Here is a 15,621-nt window from a genome sequence, read left to right on the forward strand (position 1 = left end):
AATGAAAACACGCGTACTTTATATGAAATAAAAAGTTGTTAACTAATAAGGTTCGTTGAGGCAATTTGTTATCCTTGAGAATCAACTAGCCCGTGCGCGCTCTCGTACTGCATATCTAGGAAACAGTCAAAGAAATCTAGTTCTCTAAGAATTCTTCAATAGGCTGAGGTCCAATTACAGAAAACTGGACGTGTACAAACACTCAGAGCTGGGAATCGAACCCATGACCCACCCGAGTCTAATTTTAATTTTGTTTGCGAAAATCTGGATGTTTTAGTGGATTCATAAACCACAAATATAGGAGCATCAATATAAAATATAAAATAATAGTTATTTGCTATAATTAAAATATTATAAATGTTACAGTACAGGAAAAAGACTGGCAGTTATGTAATAACTAATAAAGCAAGAGTGAAACCCTTCTCATGCCGACAGTCGCACCGCCATAACCTAAATACGACCTCTCTCAGGCTCCTCTTTCCTGTTCTTGCTAAGTATAATAACTTCCTAAGCCGTGTGGAATTATATGCATATTGCGTATTACAGCTCGGAATTTATCAAAAGAAAATTTGCATATTCTAGCATCCGAAAAATGGGGCATTTTGAAGGGCTTTGTTCCCAGCCACTCGCACAAGAACCCACAAGTAATTTTCCCTCCGATTACTTGTTACTTCTAATGCAACACACATGTAATTAGTTTTAGTGGGGCGGCGGCAATTGGGGGTGTGATGTCGACGCGCCGTCGAAACCCTGCAATTGATGCGAAAATGATTGACTAATATACAATTACATCATCATTGACTTAAAGGCATTTATCAGAATTCCTGGGGCGTGAGCAGGAGCACGCGTAGGAATTTCGTTAAGATTTAAATAAAGCTCCCCCGTGTTGGGGTGAGGTCGGCGGCTTTTGTCGGTTTTGAGGGTGAAAGCACGAAGAGCCGGAATATTTCCATATGTGACAAGGGTGAATACTCGCGGAGTACCATTACATTTCTATATGCGAATATATGACGAAATAAAACGATATATGGTGGCGGAGAAAGCTGCTTAAGCTCTGTTGTGTTGTGAAACATAATAAGACGGAGCTTTGTGCGAGTTGTAATTTAGCAACTTATTAATCGGAGGCAAATTGCCGCCCGTTCCATGGCGGGAATATTTGATGAATTGCGACGAGGATAATGCAAATATCCTCGATTTAACTTGCACAATGAGTGAGCTCGAGTGGAGAGTCTTAGAACATGTTAGTTGTTGCGAAATTGTAGAATAAAGAGCCCTCGTTGTCCTTCAGACAACTTCAATTATAAATGCACCCTCGAATCTACTCCGTTTCCACCCTCTGTGACGATTTCGTGCCGATTCTGATGGGTGTGTCGATTGGACTGATGCCAATTTGCTGGCTTTAATTGGTCTCCGAGCGTTTTTAACCTTTTTTAGCCAAACCTTAATTTCTCACGCTGGTAACTCGCTATAACGCTAGATCTAATTACAAGTAAGCAAGGCGTTTGATCACTCCCCAAAGGGACAAAATACATTAGATGAGATCAGGTCAGATCAAAGAAGGTCAAATTAGACTTTAAACCCAAATTTATTTCGTAATTGATCAAGTCAGGTGATGTCAGATGAAGTCACATCAAGTCAGGTCACGTCCGATCATGTCATATCGAGTTGGTTTACGTCAGATCAGGTCACATCAAGTCGGGTCATGTCAGATCTAGTCACATCAAGTTCGGTTACGTTAGGTGGTGTAAATGTTAGATCAATCACAACTGAGCAAAACTTTTGATCATTGGATAAAGGGAGTGTAAAGTCAGATCAGATCAGTTCAGGCCAAGTCAGGTCAGCTCAGATCAGAATTCAAACCAAAATTTCTTTAAAACTTGATCCAGTTAGGTCACTTTAGATGTGGTCAGTTGTTTACGTCGAGTCAGGTCACGTCAGCCCATCTCATACCAAGCTGGATCACGTCAGATGGTGTAATACTATATCTTATTACAACTGCGCAAGACGTTTGATCGTTGGACGAAGGGAGTGAAAAAAAATTCCTAGATCAATTTTTTTTTAAACATTGGCTAGGCCAAAAAAGATCAGGGCGTCAGATAGAATCAGGTCAGGTCAAGTCAGATCAGCTAAGACTGAATCAGCTCAGATCAACCAAAATATCTTTAAAAATTAATTTGATCATATCATGAAAAATGTTTGACTGATGGACAAAGGGAGGTAAATGTTTTTCAAAAGTGGTCAAGTCAGGATAGCTTAGATCACGTCAAAGCAGATCAGAGTTTAGGCTATAATTTACTTCAACACTGATCAGAACAGGTCAAGTTATAACAGGACCGTTCGAGGTACTTCAGATTATATCAAGGTCGTCAAATCAGTTTAAGTCAAGCCAGGTGAAATAAAAAATTATGTACTATCTACATCACCGTGTAACTTGACTGTTACCCCTAACATGGTTACCCCTAGAGGAATGGACCACTATTTAGGGGCTGCATTCGTTGCAGTAGATCGACGTGTTGTGCTTGGCTGGACTAACACAACTGACCCGACTTAGGATTGTGCTTGGCAGGGCTTAGGCAATGCTATTGCCTTCCCGACAGCGCACTACGCTTGGCAAGACTTACGCAATCCTCACCGCTTCCCGCAAGAATTGCACTTGTAATTCCTTCTAGGACGAGCGGATCACACAGAGAGCCGCAATTTCGCCCCACTCGAAACCAGAGGATTAAGAGGGCTTATCAATTGCATTTACCGTCACTGCCACAATTACGCCGAGCGAGGCATTTTATTCTGTGACGAGAAGATCACCCAGAGAACCACAATTCTACTCCACCCGACACGAGAGGATTACGAGTGCTTACGAATTGCAGTTAGTCGCTGCCACGATTATGCTGAGGACCTCATTCCTTCCGCGAAGAGCGAATTGCGCAGAGAGCCGCAATTCCACTCAACACATACCAAAATCATGCAGTTCTTTAAGCAGCACACTAAGACTATTTTTAATTGTGCGCACTGCTCTCTTGAGGCCCAACATACAGCTTATTTAAATGGAACCTCCTGCTTTTCGTAAAACTCACAAGCAAATTTTATTCATTAAAATTTTGATTTTTTTGAAATTTTTAACTCTGTGCAGCAATATTTTATGCATAAATAAATAATAAATGTAATAATAAAACTGACTTCTATAAAGTGTCTATATTACACCTAACCTGATCTGATCTGCCATGAGTTAATGTGACCGGATCACTTTTAAAAGAAATTATGGTCTAAGTTCTGATCTGAGCTGACCTAATATGACTAATTTGAACTAAACTGACTCCTTTTGAAAGAAATAATTTTGATCTAGCTGTATTTACTTCTCTTTGTCCATCAATCAAACGCCTTGGTGAGTTGTGACCTGATCTGTCATGACCTGACTTGATATGACCGGATCTGACGTCCTAACTTGATCAATTTTTTAAGAAATTTTGGTTTATATCATAACAGAAAAATAGCAAAAACGATGAACTTCGGATATAGAGCATGTTCTTTTACTTATATGTTTTGAGTGATATTTACTCAAGAAAGTTTTGAGATAATTTTTTTTAATAAAGGAAGACGATTATATTCTCCTAAACCGCTAAATGAAAAAAAAATTAAGGAAGTTCGTAATCTAGTTGCTCAGATTCGTCGTATATTTTTATTATGGTAACTTTTTTTTTTAAACAACCCCTATATGTTAGGATAAAGCTAAGGCGGAGCTTTTTACGAGTCTGATGCATTACATTATCCACACTCTGTATATCTCGCGCCTCATTTTTTCCACATTTCCCTCCTGGTACATGATGGATGCCATAAAAACTTCGCGGGCACAATCGTTGCGCCTAATTTGGGTAAGGTGTCCCGTTTCTCACCCAAAAGTCCCGCACAAAAGCATAATAAACCGCCACGAACAAATCCGGCGGAAATTATTTATCGGCATAATAGCTACGTGACAAGCTCCAATACCGAAACAAAACGAATTCGGGGAGGAAGTGGGAAAATAAGTCAGCCTGAATGTGACATCCCGAAGATATCCCTGCAAATGTAGCAAGGTGTTATTGTCACGCAAAATATGAAACGCCCTCTGTGATCTCTTTAATATTCGTCGTGGTCCCGCTGAAGATTTGTTATTTCTACCGCACGTTATGAAAACAGCGTGCCTGTGATGTCGCTCTAAATTGACTTAAATGTTTGTGGAGCGGTATTCCTGTGAAAATAACACATGCTGTACGGTTACAATAACAAGAAGCCGGACCGATCTTTCGTTAACTTTAGATAAATTATTGATAGAGAGCGAGGCTTGGAGGAGGTTCGCATTCTGGGGATGTTTGGATTTTATTGGTGGGAGTTTGCGGCTTTATTTTGCGGTGAAATGCTCTGTTTTGGAGTTATTCCAGAAGACGGAGTATTTGTGGATGTTTTTACAGGGATGCGCTCCAGACAAAGCTCTTTTTTTTGGTATTTGAGGAAGTACAACAAATTCGCTTTCGAAAGGCTCTTATCAAGATTAAACTGGCTCTGGACAAATGAGCCGCTTCCGTGCGATTACAAAAACTATGTTGTAAGTATTTTACTTTTATTGGTTACTTTATGTAATAAGTGGAGTGCTTCCGAAGTCGCTATTAACGTTAGAGAAATTATTTTGGATAGCTCTTCACATATTAGTGCCAGATGCAGACGACTTGTGAGTTATCAAGGCTGCCAAAATTGTTCTTGGAGTTGTAAGGAGTAAGTGTTTCGGACATTTACTAAATAACACTAGACTACAATTCTAATATCGCTGTATTCATCTTAGGGTTCTACACAAATATACACCAAGTGATAAACGTAGTCAGATGATCTCAAAATTTAGGTCAGCTCAGATCAGAATTTAAACTAAAATTTCTTTAAAAATTGGTTAGATCAGGTAAGATCAGGTTAGGGCAAACCAGACCAAGTTAGATCAGTTAAGATCAGAGTTTATGGCAAATTTTCTTTTAAATTGATCAAGTCACATAACGTCAGATAATATCATATCATATCATGCAACTTACACAAGTCAGATGATCTGAAAATTTAAACATTATTTCGTTAGTGGATTTATCTCCTATACAAAAAGACACCACTTCAAAAATGGCTTCATCGTCGTCAGAGGATCATCAAATCACATATTAGCTAAAATCTTAATTGAGAAAAAATTGTTCTTTTTAGTAGAAGGTTAAAAAAATAATCTATCGCACCCCTGACCCAAAATTCAAAAACCGCGACCTGAAATCCGCCCCACGTCGAAATTTTCAACCTCGTTTATTTTTACACGCCACGTCCCAGCTCCTTCGGTCCAGACGTGTGTAGGAACGAAATTGCCCATTTATTCAATTCCATGGATGAGGTGTTCAGTCACGCTCATAAAATAAAAACTTGTGCGGGCCGCGGCAATAATACATCGAGAAGGTAAACGTTTTATGCAGTTTACGAGATGTTATCAGTCCTGACTATATCAACCCTCGAACCTCGCTGTTATCGCTACAACGCTTGTTGCTCCCTGGTCGTCAACAAGCATGCGGGTCTGTTAGATCGAAATGCGTGAGTGGGCTTCATACAAACACTGTGAAGCCTAGCACGTGCTCCAGACTCTCATGTTAATTGCAGAACTCACTTCCGGTAGACTAAAGCCCTTCATTTGGAAAGAAGCCTTGTGTGGCGCCTTTTAAAATTAGATACGAGTTAAAGTGGTCGGCCGCACTCGGTTTTTTAAAAGGGTTGAAAGGGGTAGGATGTTGCAAATACGGCTTCAGTACAGGAAATTAAATAGTCGGGTGTGGTAAATCGCGGCTTTGGTCGCCCGTATGCTGGAAATGGATAATTGGTGATTAATTTAAAGCGAATTGTTGGAAAAAGTTGGTGAAGAAAATATTCATCGTATTCAGTCGGTGACTGGAGCGCATTAACTAGCCAACAGTAATAATAAAGACAATAATAACGTTTTTGTACTTTCATATAAAAAAGCTACAGTAACAGGTTATGGGTCCAGAGTGAACGCTGGGTACTATGCTTCTCAGTGCAAATAGAAAACTTGCATTTGCGTATTCTCTGCGCACCAAGAAAATAGGGATTTAGATGTTCATCAACTAGTGGTGAGGCAATAAAATTTATTACGACGCGATGGCTTGAATCGATCTTAATTTATGTAATTCCTGTTCTGGCTGGTCGACGTGGCGGCGTATTTTCGCCGAAATAAAGCCCTAGTTTTTGCAGTCGTTTTTCGTTCCCTCAAGTTTGTATGTTAAAATTAATCTCCTGTTCCCACTTTCCCGTCGTTTATTAAACGCCGGCGAATAATGTCCCACCGTCGAATAATTATTTACAGTCCTTTGATAGGAGATCGGTTATTAAAGGTTTTAGCAGTGCACAAAACGGCCGTAATAAAAAAGTAATAAAAAAGTAGGAGAATTAGGGAACACAATGAGTTCCCTCACAATAAACGCCATAATAATAAATAATCAGAAGACATCCCCTCCGCTTCCTGTGTCTGCAGCTCTCGCAACTTCCGGCCGTACTAGCCGTGTTTTATTTCTGGTTACATTTGGAAGTTGTTATCTCAAATCCCGACTTTTATTAAAAATTTAATCATCCTCGGCTTAAGTTCCTATGAATTTTATTCACCGCGTTCTAAATCATTCCGGCGTAATCCACCTGAAGTGCTGAAACAGCGAAAGGGCTGAAACCGTGCCAAATGCACTACTTCAGACTCGCCAACACTAATTAAAATGCCCGGTACGCATGTAAACGGACGCTGAAAACTGAAATCGCTCTTAGTGAAAGTTTGGTTCATTAAAACGGGCTTTAAATATGCCGTTCTCATGCAGGATCAGATGTAGGAAACGTGTTTCTATTTAACAAATAATCAAAGGATTCCTCGAGTCGGAGCCTTCAAACGGCGCAGGGTAAACAGTCGGTGAAACTTGGAATTCACGTGCCAATTACTAGTCGAAATTACCTAATTACTTAGAAGAAGTCAACATGAAGAGGCGCCAACACCAGCGCTGGGAAAATTAAAATGCCGAGAGTACACAGCAGGTGATGTTCGTAATATTAAACATTGCGGATACCACACACGTTCAGCGTAGAGTAAATATCACTGAGATTTAATTTTTAAATGGTGCTTATTTAAACACTAAACGTTATTTCTGTTCCCAGCGGTGGCTAATTTTACTGCAACAAAGTTTAAAGGTATGTTCCTGGCACCGAATTCTACCTGCCACTGATACAGTGTCATTCTGAAAATATTTATATTCATTAAACTAAAATAACGAATTAAATTTCCAAGACAGTAAATTTTGAAATTAATATAGTCTTGTGTTTGGTTTTTGTTTTGCCGTGAAACCGGGGATTAGATTTTCACTCCACTGAAACCGAAAACAAATATAATCAGCATAATTTCTCTCCCATTTAAAATTTTTCATTTTTTTGAGAGATCCTTAAACATTTCAAAGACAAATCCCCCCTGTCAAACGGGTTTTAACCCGTCACCATTTCCGTCTCGCCGGCTTATATTTCCTCCGAAAATCGCTTTTTACCATCCATTTCATCCTTTTTTAAACACGACTCGATGTCAGCAGAATCCAGAAGCAATTAACCCGGCTGCTCGTAATGAATTCTTCCCGCTCCCATCTCCACCAATATGTTAATTTTATTTTCTTGAAAGACCGCCTTTGATCTGTAAAAACGTAATTCGGGGATGCTCACCTAATCCCTAAAAATGCGACATTAACTTTGATTAAGAAAAGGTCGGGTTCTGTCCCTCGGTTCGTAAATCTCTTTGCGCAGAATTTAATGTCGCGCCAGACAAGCAGCGTAAAATTCGCCGAAAATAATAACAATAAGGAATCCGTGTTCATTCCTGGAATAAAATTACTATCGGGGTTTACGACGCACCGACTTCTGGATGATGATAAAAAAGAAAAGTGATTCATTTGGGGGAAAAATAGGGTTTCTGGGATTCTGGGAAAGAGAGCATCCACTATGATGATTAAGGCCGGGATTTACTCAAGTAGTTTTCCGTTAGTTGAAACTATGAATCATCGTGCTATCATGACCACTTGCCCTCTTCTAGAGAACGCTGGGCACAGTGCCGCGATAAATCCTCAAATTAAGGGTCTTAATTTGGGGACATCGTGTTCTGCTGTTCCGTAAATAGTCGAAAATTGCCCAATTGAAAATTCACCCCCGACAATGGGACGCTTAAAAATTACCCTCACGAAAAACGGCTGTTCTTAATTAATAGCCGCTTCATTCTCTAATCGATACATAATCGCCCCATCCACCCTCAGTCAATAAAGCAGAATATTTGATGTCCACTCATGCGATCACGCTGGACGTGCTGGGGGTAGAATTCTTTCTGTTCCAGAAGGGGCTCCTCAGATTTTGGCGATTTTTGCAATGCTGATACGACCCATTTTTCTTTCACTATTGAATGCTGCAATCAAATCGTCGTAAAAGAGATTGTTAATCAAAATTGTATTAGTTTTTATGTTACAGTGCTTAATCGTCACATTCTTTCGATATATCAACATAAATAATCGAAGTTAAGCATATAATACATTTTTTCGCACTGGTCATCTGCTTTAAATATACATATTTAATAAATTTCAGGTTTTTATGTTATAGAGCTTATTACATAACAAAAATCACAAATTCAAATTTTATAGTTTTTCAAAGCGGGTTAGATTATACTTCAGGGGCGAGGGAAGTTCTGTCGAAATAACCTACGACCAAATTGTTTTAGTCTGTGTTAGTGACATCTTAAATATGATTTCTTTTTAAATGCACCCACCATGCCATGACGCAAATGATATGCCATTGGTCATAGCCTAAATGACAGTTTGCGATGACTCAGGTGCTCTTCTTATATTATTTCCACTCTAACTTATTTAAAAAAAAATTGTCGAAAATCCAAAAATATGTATAGTGAATCGGACACTGATAGAACAGTAAAATTTTAGAGTCTCAAATAACAGGACATACAGATTTAATTTTTGTTTATTGTACTAATTTTGAAAAATTCATTCGTTCGGCCATTTATAATGTTACACTGTTCAGACAATTATGATTAACTGTAAAATAATATTCACCTTAACCTGTTGATAATAATGAATTATAACTTCAAGCTGACGATCGCCAAGGTGGTCGAAACCGGTTGTCAAACAAAAGAAAAAGTAAAATCCTGAATTATCAAGACTTCGTCAACTCTGAGAATCGCAACCAATGCCACGAAAACTGACATATGCAGACTGTTAGATTGTTGGTTAGGTCTCCAACAACTCTAAGCGTTCAAAGCAAATTTTACAACAGAACTTTAATGTTTAAAATTAATGTGTCAACAACTTATGCCGCAAAATTTAAATCAATAGTATTTCCGGTTATATTTGTTCACCCTTCCTTTTTTTTTCCAAACCCTTCAGGACCACGCGACATCGCTTTACGCCCGACATAACCACGTCAATTTTTTTGGTCGGGTGTAAATTAGTTAATAAAAAGAACACTTGATGATTGCGTGCTCGTGCGATCCGGCTGACGTGTCCACAGTAGAGTTCTTTTTGTTTACGTCCACCAAAAGCGATCAATCGTCTATTCAGGTATTTCGGGTTTGCCTCTTTCTGGTTTTTTCAATGTACAAGCTAATGCATCAAGTTGGTCGTGGCAACGGACAGCCCTGGAAATGTTCAATCCGCCCCAGTCATGGTCCCACCAATTCCACGGATCATTTGAAACAATGGACACTTTTTCCAGCATTGCCTCCTGTTGTTTAGACCCGCATGCTATTTATCTCTTCGAAATGACGGGCCGAAACGAATTAAATTAATTTGTGTAAAATAATTCGGGACTGCTTGCTACTAAACAAATGTTTGAGTTGCTGTCATAAGGGCACAAAACACGGTAAACTCACGCTAAAACGATTACGTGATAACAATACCGCACTTGGGTTGTTTATTAAATTTATTTATGTTATTGCTTATTGTGTTGATAATTGGAATGGGACTCGTAAGCTCCTAAATGGCGGCAGCCCACATTACACAATGGGGGCGCATAATTGTATTCGACTACCGCGATTAGCACTTTGATGTATTTTTTCCACAGGTGCGACTGCCTAGAAATTAATTACCATGCATTTGTGGTTTCGAATTATCATTAGCTAGTTTATGTTTCGTCCCGGACTGTTATAAATCGTCGTGTCTCTAACACAGCCCGGACTGCCATAAATCGACTTAGGTTTAAAAATATAATAAACAATTTTTACAGACCGCCGGTATCCCGTGAGAATCTGCACTGCTCGTTAAATACCCAGATATATTCCAAGTTGTTAATATATTTGAGCTGAACATTTATTTCTACAAAATACGACCCGGTAGAGACATCGTAACATAAATCTAACCTTTGCGAGCCTAGGCTGAACGGACGGGTGTTCCACCAGTGGCAGCGACTGGGTTTTAGTATTCAAACTAAAAAATATTGTGTTCTTTTCACGACAAGGTTTCCACGGTGTGCCGCCTCCAAAAGAAAAAAATGTGATGCAGGATCGGAGATAGAACCCGCATTCGTGTGCATATTTTTCTATGTATAAATCCGAAGTTAATTAAAAGTTTGTGATCACCTGCGGCGGCCCCTGTTTTTAAATTCAGTTCAATTATACATTTTTAAATAAAAGGTTAGGTTACCTGCAGTAAAACTGCTGTAACATGTAAAAAAAGTTTACATAGAACTTGCCTCGCCCTCTAAAGCGTGACTAATATCCATGCATGTCGGGGCGTATTTTTGTGTGATTTTTGTGAAAAAAGCCAGACCATTTTTTTCAGAATTTCCGGGTCAGTGTTGGATCTTAAAAATAATAATGACAATCCTTTTTCTGGATAGTTACTATGTAGCTTAAATGATTTTTTACTTTTTTACTTGTTTACTTTAATTCGCTAGAAGCACGGTTAACGGTTTTCTTTTTTCAAAAACTTAAAAAAAAAAGTCAAGTGGACCGGTGATCATCGTGAGACCTTTTTAACAATGTGTCTAAGAAAAAATGTATTTTTCCATCATAATTCTGGAACAATTTTTCAACGATCAAGGGAAAATTTTTAGAAAGTCTGCATATTTATTTTATAGAACGGGCCGATTCGTCCGTGCTAAATTATTTAATTGCTAATAAATCAATAAAGCCCTAATTGTGTGCCCTCACTTTACAGCAATATTTTTGAGCTCGCGTGCGGCGTCCATAAATCGGTTTATTGCCGCAATAAAAATGGATAAAATTATTTAATTATCGCATTGTAGTCGCCGCAAGTTCCAATTTATGTGGGCTGAAAAATCGTCGGCGGCCCGATGTAAAATTGTTAATAACACGTTCGAACCGGGCCAATTTGTACGTTCGTTACCTCCTATTTATATTTATCGGGCGTGAAATAAATCGAAAGAATTGACCCGTGCAGTTTAAAGAACCGAACAAGAGTTTTCGGATCATTTGTATTTGAAAGTCGTGTAAGATCACAGTTCACGTTGCCGTTCATTTATTGTTTGTTTCTTCTTTCTCCTTCGACGTCATGAGGACAGATTACGAGGTTATTTTTCGCGAACGTTTCGAAGGAAACAAATTGCAAAACGTGTTCGTCTCTAACAACAACTAATAGGTTTCGGTTGTTTGTTCTTGTGTATAATGGCACTTTTTCACTTTCTCGGCGTGTTTTTTCATAACCCTGGAACTCCCAAACAACAATTTCCTTTATCGCCGATTCCTTGAAACATCCCTCGCAACGTCGGAATTTCCGATGACAATAAGAAATGCAAAGACCATTTTCATTATTACTAAAATAAAAGGACGCTGTTTTAATTTCGCGAAAAGACGGCTGAGAGTTTTTTTCTATTGACAGCAACCTGAAAGGGCTTTTATCTCGAGAAAGGACGTAAACTGTGATTAAAGCACGGTGTTAATTTTTCGCATGAAGAGCGGTACAAAAGCGATCGGGATTGCGACGACGATTTCACGTTTCTTGAGCCGGCTTCGCACCACGCGGAGCGGCCGGACGACCCTTGACCCTCTGAGTCCCTGCGTTGCATAATGGCCACATCTATGCCACCCCTCACGTGCCTGCGCGACACATGTGTCCGTGGAAGGCGACGCAGGGCAGAGGCAACTCGTCAGAATTACCCCCTGCAGGACAAAAATTTTACTATTTTTATAATTATTCATATTTTTTGCAAATTAGGCAACACTTGGTTGCTGTTCATATATTCCTACATTATGTAGGAAAATAAGAAAATACTCACAAGAATCTGCTGCAAACATTGTAAAAGTGCACTATCCCATCCCGACAACAGTGTTTGATTCGGGCCGCAGCCAGATAGTTCACACGCCATCCTCCACAATTTGCCCAGCGTTAAAATCGCATTATCCATTTTATAGCGACAGGGAGATTTACGATCCACCACGCATTTCGGTGCATATAAAACGGACTTAATATATTTATCCGGTCGTATTTATAGAAAGGTGTAAACAGGATCAACGGTAACGCGGTAAAGTTGCGGGTCACCGACTACCAACTACTATGCAAATGGCGAAAATAAAACCAGACAGGCCGAATAATTCGCTTGTCAAACAGAGGAAGTCGACGTCATTCTCTCTAAAAGGAATACAAGACGCGAATTAAGCGCGGCACGTGTGTGGCGGCCACTCATCATACTCTTCGGGGTCCTTTTGTTGTGTCATTTATCTCGGGTGCTGTCGAGGATGCACAGGAGACGTTGTCCTAGGACTGCTTCGCTAAGCCCTTCAGTCACGCCTGACGGGATCTAAGCCCCTGCGACAGCGCTGGGAATGTGGATTTTGAATGGGAATATACGGGAGGATTGTGGATTTGGGCGAAGTGTGTTTGTTCAAAAAGGGACAGCGCAGATGTGGGAACCTCATAGTAATAATATTAATAATGAAATAACACTCGATGCAGTGATGACTGCCATTGTGTGTTCCGCTGCTGGCATATTTTTCTGGAATAATGAACTGGTCAAAAACTTATTTATCACGACAAAAGTATTCACAGAATCCAGAAAACTTCATCCGAAATCATCACACAGAGAGGTTTCCCGAAAGTGTTGGGAGTTATGTCCCCTTAATGGAGAGGAAATAGAAAACGACAGAATTTCGAACAAGTAGTGGAGGTTCTGGCTCACATTTTGGCGGGAATTTCGACTCGCTTTGACGAAGGTCGAACTATTTCCCTTTAATGATCTTCATCTTTTCGAAAATTGGTCCTTGTCTGCGTACGCTAAAGGAAAATAACACCACTTAATACATATATCGGTCTCTTGATATTAAAGGAATCAAGTATCCGGCTTGAAAACCATCCGGTAGGACTAAAGAGCTTCAAGGAATCGAAGAGTGTAAACCGCAAGGCGAAGTCTAAAACAATTTTGGAGTTATGTCCTCTTAATTGATTGGAAATTAAAAATTTCAGTTTCACGCAATGTCAAACTATCTCACTTTAATGAGCTCCTTTTCATTTTGCTGAACATTGGTCTCTTTATTACTTCTGACCTTTGCAATAACAATCCCACTTCAAAAAATATTTCCATAGGCTTCTGAATCTTATAGTTTATGAGGAGTGTGGCGTACGTCAGCGCCGCTCCCTGGACCGACTAGTCCCGCAGAGACACGCCTGGGCGATGAGGTCGTTCTGACGCCACGCGGTTGGCGCCTTCTACGGGGGTGGTTGCTCGGGCACCAACTTGCTTTTCCGGAGAAGGCGCACCGCAGAGGTATCGTGAGCGGCCACCGGAAAATTAAACAATGGCAAATCTGTGCTTGTTCGAGGAATTAGGTCAAAGTCGTGTGGTGAGCTAAAATATGGTATTGAGAAGTCGTCCAGGTCCTATCTGTAAGTCGCGGTTGTTCGGGAGTATTTGTTACAGTTTTGCTACTCGCATTATTATTGTTTTTTAATCTAACTTTGTGGTGGCACAATGATAGCTAGGTAAGCGAAGTAAAGATAAGCCGCTCTGTAGCCTAGTGGTCAAGGCACCCGCCCGGCAAGTGGGAGATGTGTGGTTCGATTCCCACCGGGGCAGCAAACATTTTTCTTCGTTTACCTACAGCTTGATATTTGTAATTTGTTCAACGCAGTTTATGTAGTCGTAAGAGGTAATATTTGCAGACGGTAGATACGTTCGCGGCCGTTTGGCTTCTATATGCGCTAGTTAGTCAGATTTGCGGTAATTTGTGTAATCACCTTCACACTTGAATCACTTAAAGCCCTTCAGTCACTCATTTACTTCATGAGTTCGCATTCAGTAATAGTCCCTCTACAAACTACGATCGCAAGGAAATTGATTATGTAAGTATTTTTGTACCTCAATCCATATTTCATATTTTCATATTAGTTTTATTTCATTTGGTTTTAGATAATTTAACTTTAATCACTTAATTTTGTAATTTCATTTTGTACTTTTATTTGACATTCTTGTGTTAGAACAGCGTTAATAGCTTATGCACAACAATAATTAACTCTGGTTATTTAATTTTTATTTCAACATTGTTTTTGACGTGTGTTAAATTCCATCAAAATCACTATTTTCAGTTCATCTAGTCGGCTTTAAAACAAAGGAAATACTTATACATAATCAGTTACGAAAACTGGATATTAAACTGCAGCTTACAATGATGAATGAACGTTACAATGTAATTTAATAATTCACTCCATTGTTCTGCGTTGCATAATGCAACAACGGACGTCTCTGATCCGCTAAATATAAATACCATTATTTATCAATGGAGATAATATATAGCTGCAAGCCGCCAGAAAATAATTCCAAGTTAAATCTATTTTCAACGCAAAGACGTCTCCCTCATTACCTCCCCATTACAATGTTTGTACTAGTGTAAACTTTCTAGCCATCGTGCCAACTCACTGTATTCTCATATAATGACTTCCAAACTTCAATTAAGTACTTTCTGCCAGTTCAACTCCCTCGTGCACTTACACTGCACTAACTCGCAGCACCCAGACGAAAACACAAAAACAGGCACACACCTGAGTAACAATAACCCCAAAATAATTCTAAATATAATGTGTTAAATTGTTTGTTCGTCAAAGTAAACCAATTAAGTCAAAATAACCTATTGAAAATTAACGAAAATTAGGTATAAATTTAATTTTTTTACTGATAAAAACTATCATTATTATTATTATTTTACTATTATCATTATCTGAAATTAATAGTAAATGAAATTATGATGTTAACTCATGAGTAAAAATTGTCTTTATTTTTGTATTTCCTCGAAATTTGTAAAATTTCGAATATTTATTAATGAGAAATAAGGTGGCGCATTTTGCGATGTTCGCATTTATTACAGATAATTTTGCGAAAGTAGCGGCTCGTTTTGTATCAGGGCATTTCGAATAAACACTAAAATATGCATCCCTGCAATTTCCAATAAATAACACAATTGGCGGATGCGCCGGGCTAGTTGCAAATTGGACCCACCAATCACTGCTATTTGTGTCACGTCGGAATTCATTTCGCGGCGAAATGACAGAAATGTTTTTCCTTCGTCATCATAGATAATAGATGAGCGAAGCTTTATCACCG

At 39.1% G+C, this 15,621-nt stretch overlaps 1 protein-coding gene across 4 annotated transcripts in view; it reads left to right on the forward strand.

Annotated features, from left to right (window-relative positions):
* LOC135133759 (netrin receptor UNC5B) overlaps positions 1-15,621 on the forward strand; it is a 241,189-nt gene that overhangs the window by 200,182 nt on the left and 25,386 nt on the right. The gene's annotated exons all lie outside the window — the stretch shown is intronic.

Source organism: Zophobas morio, unplaced genomic scaffold (genome assembly GCF_036711695.1).
Source record: "Zophobas morio isolate AGI-343-1 ecotype UQ-CSIRO unplaced genomic scaffold, CSIRO_AGI_Zmor_V1 ptg000022l, whole genome shotgun sequence".
In the NCBI taxonomy this organism is placed as follows: Eukaryota; Metazoa; Arthropoda; class Insecta; order Coleoptera; family Tenebrionidae; genus Zophobas; species Zophobas morio.